The sequence below is a fragment of the Anabrus simplex genome, chromosome 7 (genome assembly GCF_040414725.1).
Source record: "Anabrus simplex isolate iqAnaSimp1 chromosome 7, ASM4041472v1, whole genome shotgun sequence".
In the NCBI taxonomy this organism is placed as follows: domain Eukaryota; kingdom Metazoa; phylum Arthropoda; class Insecta; order Orthoptera; family Tettigoniidae; genus Anabrus; species Anabrus simplex.
The window spans coordinates 309,747,247-309,765,379 of record NC_090271.1 but is presented as its reverse complement, the minus strand read 5'-3'; the positions used below and the strand labels follow the sequence as shown (position 1 = coordinate 309,765,379).

At 41.8% G+C, this 18,133-nt stretch overlaps 1 protein-coding gene across 2 annotated transcripts in view; it reads left to right on the top strand.

The window, feature by feature from the left end:
- LOC136877608 (uncharacterized) overlaps nt 1–18,133 on the top strand; it is a 39,979-nt gene that overhangs the window by 9,907 nt on the left and 11,939 nt on the right. Inside the window, exon 1 of one of the 2 annotated variants that reach the window (XR_011018607.1) lies at nt 12,956–14,237. The exons of the other annotated variant lie outside the window; for it this stretch is intronic. The gene's annotated coding sequence lies outside the window, so the exon portion shown is untranslated. Of the gene's footprint in view, nt 1–12,955; nt 14,238–18,133 lie in introns of those variants that run through there. 2 annotated transcript variants of the gene reach the window in all.

Genomic DNA, 18,133 nt, shown 5'->3' with positions numbered 1-18,133 from the left:
GGGAGAATTAAAAATCTCTCGCAGAGGTGTACCTTTTAAACATAAATCAGTGTTTGCTGGAATATGGTCGAGCTCTTTGTATTTCGTTCCCGATGAAGCTACATTACACGCGGCTTCATGACGTTGAGCGTTGTATGCGTTCTTGAACTCTCTTCTACAATGTTTGCATTGAAAAATCGTCCTACATGATATCTCATGACGTCTCCTGTGATAGCTTCGGGAAAATGCTTTTCCACACTCTTCGCAAATATACCTAGAAATAGGTTTTTCCATGACGGACTTTTATCTTCTGCTAACAGATTCTTCTTTAAATCTACTCGACATTTGTTACTCTCAACTTCGATGATGCGAACAGCTTAGCGATTAACAGTAAACTAACACAAAAGCGTATAACCAAGGTAGCAACAGTAAGGTTTAAGCCCATCAAGATGGCAAGAGTGAGGTTAGCGACGTTCTGCTGTTGGATTTTAAATTCCACGCTATAACATGCATAAGGTGGCAGCCTTGAGGTTTACTGCCGTAAAGATGGCAGCAGTGAGGTTAGCGACGCTCTATTGTCCTTCAAAGTGAGGTTAGGGTCCGTCAAGAAGACAGCTGTCAAAAAAGCACGTGGCTATGTTTACCAAACAAGAGCACGTGGTCGTGACGTCACGGTCACGTAGTATGCTGCTTCAGCATGCAAAGTTCAATGTCTACACCTACGTAGTTAACACTCTGCTATGTTCACAAAATTTTTACACATAACTATTCTTTATGCTTTAAGTTCGTGCACATAGGTTATGTTAAGATAGCAGCATAAGTGCAAGCGATGGTCGCACGCTCGCGTAGAGGTTGTTTAGTACGATAGTTGATGTATGCATTATCAAAAGGTGATATGTACACGCTTTTAAACCTTGCTATTCTTACTGCTACTATGTTCGCAAGATTTTCAAACATCGCTATTCTTTATGCTTTAAGTTCGTTCGCTTAGGTCATTCTAAAGTAGCAGCGCAAACACATGTGAACGTTGTACATTCTAGCGGGATGTGTTAATATAGTTGATGCATGCAAAATCGAAAGGTGTTGTGTACACACTTTGAAACTTAACTATTCTTCGTGCTTTAAATCCGTGCACATAGGTTATGCTAGGATAGCAGCAAAAACTAGCGGGAGAAGTTTTGTACTCTAGTTGATGCATAAATAATCGATAGGCAATGCGTACACGCTTTAAAAACATTGCTATTCTTACTGCTGCTGCTATGTTCACAAGATTTTTATACATCAGTATTCTTTATGCTTTAAGTTCATTCGTATAAGTTATACTAAGTTAGCAGCATACTTATAAGGTTGTTGCACGCTCTAGTGGAAAAGGTTTAGTAAGAAAGATGATGCATGCAAAATCGATAGGTGATGTGTACACGCTTTGAACTTGGGTATTCTTTGTGCTTTAACTTCGTGCACATAGGTTATGTTAAGATTGCAGCACACACACAAGCGATGATCGCACGCTGTTGTGGAAGAAGTTTAGTACAAGAGTTAATGCGTGAAAAATTGACAGGTGTTGTGTACACGCTTATTCTTTGTGCTTTAAGTTCACGCACATAGGTAGCAGCACACAATTGCGAACGTTGTACACTCTAGCGGTAGACGTTTAGTACGATAGTCGATGCATGCAAAATCGATAGGTGATGTGTACACGCTTTGGAGTATAGCTATTCTTTGTTGCATGCAAAATCAATAGGTGATGTGTACACGCTTTGGAGTATAGCTATTCTTTGTGCTTTAACTTTATACACATACGTTAGCAATACATGCAAATCAATAGGTGATGTGTACACGCTGTTAAACATCGTTATTTTTTGTGCTTTAAGTTCGTGTATAGGCTATGCTAAGATAGGAGTACAATCTAGCGGAAGAAGTTCAGGGTGATATGTACGCGCTTTGAAACATGGTTATTCTTTGTACTTTAAGTTCATGCACATAGGTTATGCTAAGATAGCAGCACAATCTAGAGGAAGAAGTTTAGTACGAAAGTCGATGCTTGCGAAATCGATAAGTAATATGTACACGCTTTGAAACATGGCTATTCTTTGTACTTTAAGTTCATGGGTATAGGTTATGCCAAGATAGCAGCACAATCTGGCGGAAGAAGTTCAGGGTGATCTGTACACGCTTTGAAACATGGTTATTCTTTGTACTTTAAGTTCATGCACATAGGTTATGCTAAGATAGCAGCACAATCTAGAGGAAGAAGTTTAGTACGAGAGTCGATGCTTGCAAAATCGATAGATAATATGTACACGCTTTGAAACATGGCTATTCTTTGTACTTTAAGTTTATGCGTCTTAGTTATGCTAAGATACCAACACAATCTACCTGCAGAAGTTTAGTACGAGATTCGATACATGCAAAATCGATAGTTGATGCGTACACGCTTTGAAACATGACTATTCATTGTACTTTAAGGTCATGCGTATAGGTTATGCTAAGATAGCTGCACGATCTAGCGGAAGAAGTTTAGTACGAGAGTCGATGCATGTAAAATCGATAGGTGATGTCTACACGCTTTAAAACATGGCTATTCAAACTGCTGCTCTGTTCCTAAGATTTTTAAACATAGCTAATCCTAATGCTGCTCTTAACGACGTAGAGCTAAGGATTGATTACGTGACCGTGACGTCACGACCACGTGCTCTTGTTTGGTAAACATAGCCACGTGCTTTTTTGACAGCTGTCTTCTTGACGGACCCTAACCTCACTTTGAAGGACAATAGAGCGTCGCTAACCTCACTGCTGCCATCTTTACGGCAGTAAACCTCAAGGCTGCCACCTTATGCATGTTATAGCGTGGAATTTAAAATCCAACAGCAGAACGTCGCTAACCTCACTCTTGCCATCTTGATGGGCTTAAACCTTACTGTTGCTACCTTGGTTATACGCTTTTGTGTTAGTTTACTGTTAATCGCTAAGCTGTTCGCATCATCGAAGTTGAGAGTAACAAATGTCGAGTAGATTTAAAGAAGAATCTGTTAGCAGAAGATAAAAGTCCGTCATGGAAAAACCTATTTCTAGGTATATTTGCGAAGAGTGTGGAAAAGCATTTTCCCGAAGCTATCACAGGAGACGTCATGAGATATCATGTAGGACGATTTTTCAATGCAAACATTGTAGAAGAGAGTTCAAGAACGCATACAACGCTCAACGTCATGAAGCCGCGTGTAATGTAGCTTCATCGGGAACGAAATACAAAGAGCTCGACCATATTCCAGCAAACACTGATTTATGTTTAAAAGGTACACCTCTGCGAGAGATTTTTAATTCTCCCTTGTTGTCTAGGCCTGCTGCAAGTTCTGTTACTGAGCACAAACTTCAAGATAAAGAGAGGCAAGATCATGATTATGATAATAAGGATAATGATGTTGATCAAAACAGTAGTAAAGGGAAAGTAGAAGAAGAAGAAAATTCATTGCCATTACAGCTTGATGATTTTACTTCATTTCCTAAGCCTACTACACGTTCTGTCGAAGTGCAAACATCTCAAGAAGAGATGCAAGGTAAAGAAGAAGGAAATTTCAACGCTTCATCGCTATCGAAACAAGTTATGTTTGTACCTAGAAACGCTACTGCTGAAGCACGTATTATATCAAAACAAGTCCCTGCACATCAACTGTCTGCGTATAGACTCAAAGTTCACAACAAGCCTCTGTTACCCTATGTAGATATAAGCTACTGTAAAGACCCCAACGTACTGGTAAAACGTTTACAACTGCTAAGAGCCTATCATGATGCTGGTTACACACAGTACAAAGAAGATATTTTTGAAATAGAGCATGAATTACGTCGTGTTGGTATTATTAAGTAAGCGCTTATCCTCACCTAAGTCATCCATCTAGTCGATCGAGTAGCTATATTCGTATAGATTATTTCCCAACATTCACCCTTCCTTAGGGTGTTAACTCCGCCTCTAGTTGTAGAGCCGGTCTCAAGCCCGGATAAAGAGAGGAGAGGCACCCTAGCCCTTTAGCCCTTTAGCCCATTAGCCCTTTAGCCCTTTAGCCCTTTTGCCCATTAGCCCTTTAGCCTATTAGCCCTACAAGGAATGTGCGGTAATCTAATCTTCTTAGAACAAAGGTATCCCCTGACATGTTGTATCGAGTACAGTGTTCGGTTCTACTTATTTAGTGTTCTAAACACTTCAATCAATGTTCCGATCACATGATAAAGTTAACAGCATAGAGTGCAGTTTTCGATTCCAGCCTTGTTACGTTTCTTCTGTGATTTGCAAGTCTAAACATGCTTAATGACGTCATCACTGCAGCACGTGCTTACTCTAGCTATTCCGATGTAGGTTTAAACTTGTTCGATAGAGCTATGCCTTGACATAAGAGGAGGCCTTAACAGCTTATGTATAGCCGCTATTGTCTAAAGATAGCCGCTGTGAATAAAAAGCACGTCGAATTTTTCAAATTACCCGCCACCACATTTCAAAGGTATGAGGTATAGTGCTGTAAAAAATACCTGCATGATGCAAAGCTAGCTTTCTTCATCAGAGCAGCAGCCATTTTGTGCAAGCGCTCTTAAGCTATCTCATAAGAAGCTATGTATAGCCGCCATCTTATAGAAATAGATAGCAGTCAATGCCAAAGGGCCTAAGTAGGAATCGAACCGTTGATCTCATCATTAGGCTATGATTTTTCTTGTTCCTGATACTGCAAACCTAGGTATCAGGTGGAAAAATTTTGCTTCATTACAAGCTGAAACAGAGCTAATGCCAAAGGGCCTAAGTTAGAACCGAACCGTTGATCTCATCATTAGACTATGTTTTACTTGTTCCCTATACTGCTAACCGAGGTATTGGGTAGAAAAATTTTGTCCGTTTTGCTCTACGATGCACCGTTTTCGAGATATTTAACATTATGCATTTAAGCCCCAAATTTAATGAATCGAACTAGCACGACACGTTAGCCTCTAAGCTAAGAGCAGCAGCTATCTTGCGCAAGCACCCTTAAGGCGTCTCATAAGGAGTCGTGTATAGCCGCCATCTTGCGTCCGCCATCTTGCGCAAGCATCCTTAGGGCGTCTCAAGCCATCTTGTGCAAGGACCCTTAAGCCGTCCCATAAGAGCAGCCGCTATCTTGCGCAAGCATCCCTAGGGCATCTCATAAGGAGCCATGTATAACTACCATCTTGAGCAAGCATCCCAAGGGCGTCTCATAAGAACCTGTGTATAGCAGCCATCTTGCGTAAGCACCCTTAAGGAGTCATGTATAGCCGCCATCTTATGCAATTAGCGTCGAGAGAGGGCCGCTGTAGAATTTCTCTTTTTAAATTATCCGCCACCACATTTCAGAGGTATCTAGCTAAAGATAGCAGCACTGCGGATGACAGGTGACGAATTTACATCTACTACGATAAAGAGGGCAGCACGGTGCTCTCTGGATTAAAGATGGCGGATGACAGCTGTCAAAAAAGCACGTGGCTTTGTTTCCAAACAAGAGCACGTGGAATTAGCCGCCACCACATTTCAAACTAAAGAGGGCAGCACTATGCTCTGTTGATTAAAGATGGCGGATGGTAGCTGTCGAAAAAGCACGTGAGTTTGTTTCCAAACAAGAGCACGTGGAATTTTTCAATTTGCCGCCACCACATTTCAAAGGTATCTAGCTAAAGATGGCAGCACGGTGCTCTCTTGATTAAAGATGGCGGATGATAGCTAACAGAACTTTTCAAATTGCCCGCTACTACGTGCTTAAGGTAGTAGCCATAAAGAGGGCAGCACGGTGTTCTGTGGATTAAAGATGGCGGATGACAGGTGATGAAATTGCCCGCATGATAGTAGCACAGTGCTCTGTTGATTAAAGATGGTGGATGACAGCTGTCAAAAAAGCACATGGCTTTGTTTCCAAACAAGAGCACGTGGAATTTACCACCACCACATTTTCAAACTAAAGAGGGCAGCACTGTGCTCTATAGATTAAAGATGGCAGATGACAGCTGTCAAAAAAGCACGTGAGTTTGTTTTCAAACAAGAGCACGTGGAATTTTTCAATTTGCCGCCACCACATAGAGGGCAGCACTGTTCTCTCTGGATTAAAGATGGCTGCTTGTCGAAAAGCATTTTTCAAATTATCCGCCACCACATTTCAAAGGTAAGTAGCTAAAGAGGGCAGCACTGTGCTCTATAGATTAAAGATGGCGGATGACAGCTGCACGTGGCTTTGTTTATCTCACGCTAGTAAGGTTAAGTTGGCAGCACTAAGGTTTAGGCCTGCCAAGATAGCAGCACTGCCGATGATAGGTGAAGAATTTAACATCTAAAGAGGGCAGCACAGTGCTCAAAGATGGCGGATGACAGCTGTCAAAAAGCACGTGGATTTGTCTACATAGAGGGCAGCACTGAGGTTTGCGATGCAAGATGGCTGCTGTCAAAAAGCATTTTTCAAATTATCCGCCACCACATTTCAAAGGTAAGTAGCTAAAGAGGGCAGCACTGTGCTCTATAGATTAAAGATGGCGGATGACAGCTGCACGTGGCTTTGTTTACCTCGCGCTAGTTAGGTTAAGTTGGTAGCACTAAGGTTTAGACCCGTCAAGATGGCAGCACTGCCGATGACAGGTGACGAATTTTGCAGCTACTGCGATATAGAGGGCAGCACAGTGCTTTGTGGTTTAAAGATGGCGGATGACAGCTGTCAAAACAGCACGTGGCTTTGTTTACCTCGCGCTAGTTAGGTTAAGTTGGTACCACTAAGGTTTAGGTCCGTCAAGATGGCAGTACTGAGGTTAGCGATGCGTTGTTGTCGGTCAAAAAGCACGTGGCTTTGTTTACAAATCTGTCAAAAAGCACGTGGCTGTCAAAAAGCACGTGGATTTGTTTACCTCATGCTAGTGAGGTTAAGTTGGCACTACTGAGGTTTAGGCCCGTCAAGATGGCAGTACTGAGGTTAGCGATGCGTTGTTGTCTGTCAAAAAGCACGTGGCTGTCAAAAACACGTGGCTTTGTTTACCTCATGCTAGTTAGGTTAAGTTGGCACTAGTGAGGTTTAGGCCCGTCAAGATGGCAGCAGTGAGGTTAGCGATGCGTTGTTGTCGATGACAGCTGTCAAAAAGCACGTGGCTTTGTTTACAAATTCAAATTTCGCGCCAAAATTCAAATTTCCCGCCAAAATTCAAATTTCCCGCGGGCGGCGGCGGCGGCGGAGGAGGAGGCGTGCGGCGGCGGAGGTGCCGCAGAACCATCCAATTATACTACTACTACTACTACTACTACTACTACTACTACTACTAATAATAATAATAATAATAATAATAATAATAACAACAATAATTACTGGACCTGTGCTCTTCCGCATCATTCGTTATAATTTTGTCAGAAAACGTGTCTTTATATGAAACTGTTCAATGTGTTGCCCGGGTACATTTTAAATTCTCCTTTTAGGAATTTTATTACCTGTTAATTATGTGTCAAGTATCATCATCACCATCATAGGTTGTTCTGCTATCCGGCAGGTCCAATCATGGCTGTGACCTCATATATCTCTGTCTTGTGCCCTTTTCTTCACTTCTGTATAATCTTCCTTTCTTTTTCTAATGTTGTCTAATAACTGATATTGTCTCCTTGCCCTTCCTCGTTTGCCTTTCATCATCCCTTCCATTGCTACTCGTAGAAAATTATTCTGTCTTAGATTATGCCTTATCCAATTTTCTTCGTTTTTTGGATTATGGTCAGCATGCTCCTCACTTCTCTAACTTTCTTTAGAACTTCCTCATTTGATATTCTATCTTATCAGTTTACTCCTTCAATTTCTCTCCAAATCCACGTCTCAAATGCCTCTATTCTTCTCTGTTCCTTAATGTCCATGTTTCAGCGCCATATAGAGCTATACCCCATACGTAACACCGTGCAAGTTTCTTGCTCAGATATTTCTCTAGCGGGCGACTAAACAGTTCCTTCTTCTTGTTGAAGCTTTTCTTGGCTAAGGCAATACGAGCTTTTATGTCTGTTATAGAGTGAAGGTCTTCAGTCACGATACTTCCAAGATAAACTTATTCAGCTGTTCAATAATTTCTCCCCCTATCTTGATTGTCGCTTTTTCACAATTACCTCCAAGTATCATGAATTTAGTTTTCTTTTTGTTTATGCTCATTCCATACTCTTTACACTTTTTGTTTAATTCTCTCAGCATTTTGGGGAGGTCCTTCACATTTTCAGCTATTACTGCCATATCATCAGCAAATCTTATGCATTCAGTTCTCTTACCTCCAATGTTGACACCTCTTTTACCATCCAAACATTCACGAAAATTTCCTCAAAGTAAATATTAAAGAAAGTTGGTGACTAGCAGCAATCCTGTCTAACACCTCTCCCCAGACTGATTTCTTCTGTTAATTCTCCTCTTATTCTCACTCTTGTTTGGTTGTAATATACTGTAATTCCTTGATCAGTCTCCTCTCTCTCTCTCTATTCCACTCCATATTTCTAAGTATCTCCAAGAGCTTACCCCAACTCACTTTGCCAAGTGTATTCTCTAAGGCTACAAAGGCTGTGTACACTTTTCGATTCTTCTCTATGTACCTTTCTCCTATGATTTTCAGTAAACCAATGGCATCCCTTGTGCCTTATGTATGTTAAATTTATGGTTTTCATTTTTATTATTTTGTTTTGCGTGGAAGTTTTTCCTTGTTCAGCCTGGGAAGTAGCCCTAGTTGATCCCTTCAAATAAATAATAACTGTACGTATTTACACGTTGCGCTCTAGACATGATGTACAGGATTTCTAACTGTCATTGGGACTATCACCAATTAGCATAGCGACCCCTAAAACAGTGGATTCAACAATAATTTTGGACTTTTAGACATTTTCTTTTACCGGGCGAGATGGCCGTGCGGTTAGGGGCGCGCAGCTGTGAGCTTGCATCCGGGAAATAGTGGGTTCGAATCCCACTGTCGGCAGCCCTGAAGATCGTTTTCCGTGGTTTCCCATTTTCACACCGGGCAAATGCTGGGGCTATACCTTAATTAAGGCCACGGCCGCTTCCTTCCCACTCCTAGCCCTTTCCCACACCATCGTCGCCGTAAGACCTGTCTAATTAATTTCGTGTGGCTACTTCTAGCCGAGTGCAGCCCTCGTAAGGCAGACCCTCCGATGAGGGCGGGCGGTATAGGTAACTGCGTGTTATTGTGGTGGAGGATAGTGTTATGTGTGGTGTGTGAGTTGCAGGGATGTTGGGAACAGCACAAACAGCCAGCCCCCGGACCATCGGAATTAACCAATGAAGGTTAAAATCCCCGACCCGGCCAGGAATCGAACCCGGGACCCTTTGAACCGAAGGCCAGTACGCTGACCATTCATGCCAACGAGTCGAACCATAAGACCTGTCTGTGTCGGTGCACCGTAAAACCACTAGGAAAAAATAAAAATAAAACAAAAAAACATTCTTTTCAACCCTTTGGACCCTCACGCCAATGGAGGCTGAACTAAGACTTAAACGCCTTCCATAGAATCACAGTTCATCTCACCGACCCCGAAAATTATGGATTCGACACGAATATCGGTCGATTTCGATGATTTTTACATGTCACTCCTTTCCAAACCCCCAAATGTAGGGGTGTTAGGAGTGGCCTACACCCGCAATATTTTTAATAATGTTATTTGCTATATGTTCCCCTAACTACTTTTACGATTTTTGGATACGCCGAGGTGCCGGAATTTAGTCCCGCAGGAGTTCTTTTACGTGCCAGTGAATCCACCGAATCAAGGCTGACGTATTTGAGCACCTTCAAATACCTCCGGACTGAGTCAGGATCGAACCTGCCAAGTTAGGTTCGGAAGGCCAGCGCCTGAGCCGTCTGAGCCACTCAGCCCGGCCAGAGTATATTTCTTCAGATAGTAAGTCACAGTGCCTTTGCTGACAAGACCTAGTGTTTACAGTGCACTATGTCTTCTGGTATGGGCTGGAGCAATTTTGTTACTTCCATTGATCTGTCTCAGTCTTATCCTTGGCTTTGGCAATATGGAAGTGACTGGGGAATGTGTGATGCTAGTAATGCCATTCCTTATGGAGCCAGTCCCTATTATGAATGGTTTAAAAACGTTTCTTATAGGGCTTGGCAGACTGATGTGTAATAGCAATTTCTGGCTCAGTGAAGAAAGCAATGGGACACTATCTCACTCCTCATTTCCATACTACGCCTCTTCGGTGATGCCTAGGCAATGAATGGCAGCTGATGGTAAGCTCTTGAGGACCTAACCAGCCTTCGGCTGAGGATTGAACATACAGTAAGTCACAAGTGTACCAAGTTTGGTTGAGAACTTTGCTGGAACATACACATGTTTTTTCATGAATTCGGTCATTTTGGACATTTTATTTTTCACCCCTTTTCACTCCCAGTGCCCATGGAGTCTTAAGGGACATCCGGAGTGTCGCTATTCATTTCAGCCAGCCTACCCCAAAATGTATGGATTCGAAACTAATCTTGGTCGTTTTCGATGACTTTTTCGTGTCACTGCCCTCCCAATCCCCAATCGTAGAGATGCTAGGGGTGTCTTACCCCATATTCTTTTTTCCTAAATATTAAGTCGTATGAGTACCAAGTCTGGTTGAGAGCTCTGTTGAAATACAGTACATACACATACATTCATAATCTCGGTTTTTTGACATTTTCTTTTTTACCCCTATTCCCCCAATGTCTCTGCACTCTTAAACGACATCTGAAGTGCCACTATTCATCTCAGTGACCCCGAAAAAAATGGATTCGACACTAGTATTGATCGCTTATGATGATTTTTTTTATATTACTCCCTCCCAACCCCCAACCGTAGGAGTACTAGGGTGTTTTGTGTGCCAATAGATCCTTTTCCAGATAGTCAGTCATATGTGTACAAAGTTTTAGGTTTGCCTATAGACACCTGTTATTTTTAATTGTTTAGTTTCGGCGATATCCCTACGTAAATATGTTGCTCCTTAGCTGTGTATAACCCGCTAACTACAGAGTGTACTGTGGGCTAGGGGCAAGCCTTCGCCTGCAATTATTAGAGTGGTCTTTTAATTATTTGTTTTTAGGATTACTGAACGTTGACTGTACTTACAGACCTATCAGCGCCTGATGATTAACTGGCAGGTAATTCCGGAGAGAATATAGAAAGAAGAATGAATCAAATCGGTCCACTGAAATGAAATGGCGTATGGCCTTTAGTGCCGGGAGTGTCCGAGGGCAAGTTCGGCTCGCCAGATGCAGGTCCTTTGATTTGACTCCCGTAGGCAACCTGCGCATATTGATGAGGATGAAATTATGATTAAGACGACACATAATCCCAGCCCCCGTGAGATCGAAATGAACTAATTATGGTTAAAATTCCCGGCCCTGTCGGCAATTGAACCCGGGACTCCTGTGACCAAAGGCCAGCACCCTAACCATTTAGCAAAGTAGCCGGACATGGGCCCAGTAGAACGGCTGGACGGACCGGACAAAGCTGATTTTATTAAACGCTTTTGATATATAAATAATATTAATAAAATAATAATAATAATAATCTTTCTTTCTTCTTTCTTTCTTAATCTGTTTACCCTGCAGGGTTGGTTTTTCCCTCGGACTCAGCGAGGAATCCCACCTGTAGCGGCTGAAGGACAGTTTCTTGGAGCGTGAAACTTTGGATCGGTGGATACAGCTGGGGAGGAGGACCAGTACCTCACCCAGGCGGCCTCACCTACTATGCTGAACAGGGGCCATGTGGGGGGATAAGAAATAGGAAGGGATAGACAAGGAAGAGGGAAGGAAGCGGCCGTGGTTTTTAGTTAGGTACCATTCCGGCATTTGGCTGGAGATGAAGTGGGTAACCACGGAGAACCACTCCGAGGTTGGCTGAGGTAGGAATCGAACCCACCTCTAATCATTTGACCTCCCCAGGCTGAGTGGACCAAGTTCCAGCCCTCGTATCACTTTTCAAATTACGTGGCAGAGCTCGGAATCGGACCCGGGCCTCCGGGAGTGGCAGCTAATCACATTATCCACTACACCAAAGAGGCGATCGTAATAATAATAATAATAATAATAATAATAATAATAATAATAATAATAATAATAATAATAATAAAATGGTGTATGCTCTTCTACCAGTTAGTACCGTTTCTCGATACAAGGTCGGGGATGTGGTGAGATGAAATTACATGTCAAGTTTTACGGACGAATACCCTTCCTGATTGTAACCTTATTTGAGGAGTTAATCAAGATTAAATGGCTGATGTTGAATGAAACTGGGTAAAGAGGGCGAAACGAATCGGCTGGGGCATATTTATCGGAAATGTCCTCGTATTTACCTGGAAATGCAAATGGGAAACCATTCTCAGGACAGCCGACGGTGAGGTTCGTCTCCCGAATGCAGAGCTATGTTTCATAGTCGTAGTGCGTTAACACGCAAGTCACTTCACTAGGTTATGACAAGAACAAGAGGGAGCTGATGACAACCATGGCATCCATTAGAATGTTCCTCATGTTTCCGAACCGAATTCTTAATCAAATGTGTCAGCTTCATGACAATACCAGTATAAGAACGAACAGAAAGATTGTTGAGAATAAGGTGAAGGTTCTTTGAAAGGGTATTTAGAAGGAAAATATATTATGAAAATGACAGAATAACATGAATTCTATTTTCAAATAACATGCATGTCTCTAGGGTCGAAATCTGCAAATCAAGTAATAATGCATTTCCTTTATGTAATATAGGATCAGTTCGAGATGTGCAGATAACATTCATAGAGTTACAGAGTAAATCAAACGCATAAGACCTTAATAACGCTCGTTGCTGATTTAAAAGGCCAAACCTTGAGAGCCAATGAAGCAGTCGCACTGCTCCACACAGTATCACCATGCCTAGCGAGGAGCTGCTCTCTGAGAAGGAATGGACCACCGTGGTGAGGCGGGAGCTAGGAGACGAACAAGACTTCAGTATCATTGATATTGACGCCGGACCTCTCAATGACAAATTAGGCCTAAACGGCACTTTAGGAGATCACATCCGAGTAGTGGTCACAGTATCAGTAATGAATAAGAACCAGTAGAGCACAAGAGCGAAAATTGAAATTCTTTGTGAAAAATGTTCCAAGAAAATACGAATTTCAGACTGATTACGTCACCTCAAGTTTTGTTTTCTATAAGGAAACAAGTATGTATACTAATGTTCTGCAGAACTACACAGAAGTTCTTTCGGACGTTCGAGAGAATATCTTGGCCTCTGCTAACAACGATGACCGAGAAGAACTAACTGGCAAAGAAACATTATGGTGTTCTAAATGTCTGTTCGCGGGTGACGAAGTTATTGTCTTGGAAGACTTGGCAGAGAAGGGCTTCCAAGTTTCAGGATCACCTTGTATTTTGGACTTCAAACACTGTGTTATTGCCCTTCGGGGATTGGCAGCAATGCATGCTGCTTCCTTCATCGTAGAGAATAGGAAGAGGAAGATGTTAGGTGATCATTACACGCTTCTAGATGACTATTCTACTAACCTGACCGAAAATTTCATTGTTAACGACGGTGAAAACCGTATTAAACTTTGGTTCCTATCGTCTCTGGATGCACTGAGTAGTTTAGTACCTCATCTGACAAAATACGGCAAGCAGTCTAAGCACTACCAAGAAGTAAAGCAGAAATTCCGAGCGACCTGTGAAAATATAGTCAATTTCGTGAAACCATCTAAGAAGTACAAGAATGTTATATGCCATGGGGATTTATGGTCAAACAACATTATGTTCAGCTACGATGAGGATCAGGAAACTCCCCAGGAAGTTCGGTTTGTTGATTTCCAGATGGTACGCTACGCACCGCCGGCGACAGATGTGATGATGTTCCTACAAACCAATACAGATCGCGAGTTCCGGAAGGCACATTTGGAGGAGCTGCTGAAGATATACCATGAGGAGCTGAACTCTGAATTGCGGCGTTATGGACTGGACATCACTGATGTTCTGGCATGGGAAGTGTTCAGGGAGAGCTGCAGCTACTATCAGCGGTTTGGGCGCATCATGGCTGCTCTGTTTCATCACTTCGTTCTCCTGCCCAGCGACATAATGAACGATGGTATTGGAGGACCTGGCGGCTACGACACCTTTTGTGTGTGGTACCAGAGAAAAGGAAGTTCAACGGGCTTTCTGCGAGTATGAAGGTTATCGTCATCGCCTGAATGCAGATCTGGAGGAGATCATTGAAAGCATGATACTTCCATAAACAAGTGGTCCGCTTAGGTGTTCTCAAATTACAACAGGTGAGAGAAATTTTCAATGATATCTGAAAGTTAGTTGTTTCATTATAGAATTAATCTTCCTTCAGAAGCTATTTGAGTTGAAAATTGTACTACTCCATTGGTTAGTCCCGGTATCGTTCCGAGCGTTGAGGGCTTAACGGTAGCCATTGGTCTAGCCGTACGTGACGTCACCGCGCGGATAAGCTACACAGGCGAGTCCCATAGCACTGCTGGAAACGTGAGCATTCGAACCAGTCCATCACAATAAAGGTGGATTAACACTTAAAATAACATTAAATTCTAACACCTGACATGATGAAGTGTTTACGACAGTTTTTTTGTTGGCTGCAAGACACGTAGTGTAATATTAATTTTCCTACCTCAGTATCGTAAGACCCATACTAACCTATGGTTTTCCTGCCCAGCCACAAATCTAAAGAAACTTCATAAAATACAGAATCGGGTGCAGAGGCTAATAATTTACCGCTCCATCTTAATTCGGCTAACCTCTCCTCAATAGAAACTATTGCCAAAAGAACCGACTTGATCTTCCTCCGTAAATCCCTCGCGGGCACCATTAACCTTGACCCGTTTCGCCGCCTTTCCCTATCCTGTCAGTCCATCTACAGATACGTTAATCTAGTCCCTCCATTTGCCCGTACCACCTCCTACCAATCCAGTCACTACGGCCGCTCCGCACGTCTCTGGAATGAACTACCACCTTGCCTCTAACGCAGTTCCAAACCATGAAAAAAGATGTAAATCTCTGTGTATACATGGACAGGAGTGAAAGAGAGTGTAAGTGTTGTCGGTGAATGGATTACTGTGCGAGTTGTAATGAAATTATTGCAAATATTACCTTAGTGGGTCTGTGAAGCAACTAAGGTACCACTAGACCATCCATAAAATATGCATGATTTGTGGTAAATAAATAAATAAATAAATAAATAAATAAATAAATAAATAAATAAATAAATAAATAAATAAATAAATAAATAAGTAAGTAAATAAATAAATAAATAAATAAATAAATAAATAAATAAATAAATAAATAAATAAATAAATAATATGATAAAAATTGTACACGAGGTGTTGAATAATATACTGATGATGATGATGCTTGTTGTTTTAAGGGGCCTAACATCGAAGGTCATCGGCCCTACTACTGTAGTACAGCGTATACAGGAAAATCGTTGATGAGAACAAAACAATAATACAGAGTAGGCAACTAGTACTTTCAAATCGTAGTTTAGTGTTGGAAGAACGAATATGTCCCACTGCATGGCTAAATGGTTAGTGAGCTGGCCTTTGGTTCAGTGGGTCCCGGGTTCGATTCCTGGCCGGGTGGGGGATTTTAACCTTAACTGGTTATTTATACTGGCTCCGGGACTGGGTGTATGTGTTGTCCTTAAATAGAACACAAAGGAAAAACAAGGAAAGAACGAGAAAAATAAGAAAACACATCTGTAATTGAAAATAACTAAAAACACGTCCGCCTCTGTGGTGTAGTGGTTAACGTGATTAGCTGCCACCCCAGGAGTCCAGGGTTCGATTCCCGGCTCTGCCACGAAATTTGAAAAGTGGTACGAGGCCTGGAACGGGGTCCACTAAGCCTCGGGTGGTCAATTGACTAGAGGAGGGTTCGATTCCCACCTCAGTCATCCTCGAAGTAGTTTTTCGTGGTTACCCACTTCTCCTCCAGGCGAATGCCGGGATGGTACCTAACTTAAGGCCACGGCCGCTTCCTTCCCGCTTCCTTGTCTATCCTTTATAAACTTCCCATCCCCCCTACAAGGCATAGCGGGTGAGGCTGCCTGGGCAAAGTACTTGTCCTTCTTCCCAGTTTATCCCCAGAACCAAAGTCTCCAGCTCCAAGACACTCTCCTTGAGGTGGTAGAGGTTGGATCCCTCGCTGAGTCCGAGGGAAAACCAACCTTGGAGGGTAAACAGATTAAGAAAAGATGAAAGTGAAAACGAGTAAAATCACATTTAAAAAGAAAAAATGTATTACATTCCGATAGACTTTTCTCTGGCAATATTTTTCTTTTACAATGTAAATTTATTTTCAACTAAAACATATGAATACATTCTACTTCATAACATATTTGACGTTATTACCGGAAACTTAACCATATATGTAACCAGAGAGAGCTCGAGTCGTACTAGCTTCAGATGACGATGATCCAGCCACCAGTGGTTTTTTTAGCAGCATACATTTCAATTTTCTCTATTTTTCGCTTTTGATTTAGGTATCTGATGCTAATAAAAGTTTTGGTTCGTGAATAAAGGTGAACTGCTTTTTCATGAATGCCTGGAAATTTGTAAGAACTCGGAGAAATCATTGTATTAATTACGACTCTACATTTTTATATATTTTTAGGTACTTTCTTCAAGGGCACAACACATCTTAGACTTTTGGTAATCTCAAGAGCCCCGCTGCTCTCTTTCAAGACAATGTTGAGCAAAGCGGTATTCCTTCTCTTCAGGGCTGTTAAAACGGCGTCATTTTTCAGTTTAATAACTCGCAGTTCTTCTTTTAGTATCACGATTTCCGTGTCCTCAGAAACCAAGCGACCGCTGCTCAGCCCGAAGGCCTGCAGATTACGAGGTGTCGTGTGGTCAGCACGGCGAATCTCTCGGCCGTTATTCTTGGCTTTCTAGAACGGGGCCACTATCTCACCATGAGGTAGCTCCTCAATTCTAATCACGTAGGCTGAGTAGACCTCGAACCAGCCCTTAGGTCAAGGTAAAAATCCCTGACATGGCCTGGAATCGAACCCGGGGCCTCCGGGTAAGAAGCAGGCACGCTACCCCTACACCACGGGGCTCGCGTCTTCAGAAACTACTTCAGCAGAATTCCACTGAATGGAGGTACATTCATCCATCTTTATTTTTTCTTGGGTGACAAGGCTTCTATCTTTTACAAAGCTCGCTCAAGCGCTGTTCTCTTCTGCTAGAGCATCTCCATTCGTAACTGGCCAATGATGAATTTTTTTCTGGAAGAAGGCTGTTTGGATCTGAAAGATGTATTATTATTATTATTATTATTATTATTATTATTATTATTATTATTATTATTATTATTATTATTATTATTATTATTATTATTCTCTCAATGCTTGAGGCGCCCAGATTGTTTTACTCATATAAGTGTTACGATACAAACTCTTAAGGTCTACGGTTTCAAAAAAATAGGCTGTTCGAGGAATCCAGAAAGAAGTGGCCGCGATCTGTGATATAGACGACAATCTGATATCTGCCTGGATTTAAATACAACAAACGGTGCAAACCCGCCTATCGCCGGACACAAAAATATTTGAAATAATTTTTGTAGCTTCTAAGATAAACCGATGGCGAAATATAAATAAATATGTCATATAAGGCGGCAATGATAAATACTATAGCAAATATAAATGACAAAACGCAAAGAAATATATAGCGAGAATTCAATTTTTGAACCCTAGACTGTGTAGGAGGGATACTGACTGGACGGTGATCGGTGATTTAAATAAGACTTTGGAGCGGGTATGTGGGAAACTGGGAGTGAGATTTCTAGACCCTAATTTGTTTAGAGAGGTTATAGGGAAATACATTGAGGAAAACGGGGTGGTCTAGGGAGCGGTAATAAGGGTACAGGGAACTGGAAAGCAAGTAGGGATGACATAAAAATGTTAGTGTTGAACTGTAGAAGCACTGTAAAGAAAGGAATATAATTAATTTAATAGATACATACTTACCACATATTGTAATAGGAGTTGAATCATAGCTGAGAAATTATATAATGGATGCAGAAATGTTCTCATGGAACTGGAGTGTTTATCGTAGAGGTAGGATAGGAATGGTAGAAGGGGGAGTGTTCATTCTCGTGAAAGAAGAATTGGTAAGCTACGAAAAAGTTAAAGATGACAAACATGAAA